Genomic DNA, 640 nt, shown 5'->3' with positions numbered 1-640 from the left:
TTGATACACCGCATACTTCATACTATCGAAGAAATTTCTTTAATGATATAAAACGATGGCCATATATCAGTGTCATCTCCGTTCATTGGTCAATCATGTAAATCTTCCTATTCATGACGAATTAACCTGCGTCTGCTCCCCTTTCCAGGCCAAATCTCTCGGAGTCATTTACGAACTCCAGGTTTACGTAGCAAGAGACAGCGCCGAAATCCCACATCGGCGAAACTCCGTTACCCTCGCTGTCAGGAAGGTGCAGTACTGTCCCTTAGACTCGCCCTGTCGCCAACCCAGCGCCGTCGTTTCCAAGGGGTTCGTTTTCTCCTCCGGGAAAATCAATCTGGAGGTCAGTCTGGACAAAGATGTTTATTACCACGACGAACCCGTGTCAGCTGATCTTACCATCAACAACAACAGCAAGAAATCCGTGAAAAGCATCAAGTGCGCTGTCGTCCAGCACATCGAAGTCACCATGACCAACAACCACTTCAACCGCGAGGTAAAACTTTTCCGAAGTCCTGGGACCTGTATGAATATGACCCTTGGCTTTTTTACCATTTTTACTTGTTCTTTTCACACACACACACGTATACCACGAAAAAAAAAACTTCATACCATACTGCATATCCCTTCAGTCACTGAT

The 640-nt window shown here is 45.5% G+C and overlaps 1 pseudogene; it reads left to right on the top strand.

The window, feature by feature from the left end:
* Positions 1-640, top strand: part of LOC119588398 — a 5173-nt pseudogene that overhangs the window by 1843 nt on the left and 2690 nt on the right.

This window comes from Penaeus monodon, chromosome 23, assembly GCF_015228065.2.
Source record: "Penaeus monodon isolate SGIC_2016 chromosome 23, NSTDA_Pmon_1, whole genome shotgun sequence".
NCBI classification, from domain to species: Eukaryota; Metazoa; Arthropoda; class Malacostraca; order Decapoda; family Penaeidae; genus Penaeus; species Penaeus monodon.
This window is presented reverse-complemented; position numbering and strand designations above follow the sequence as displayed.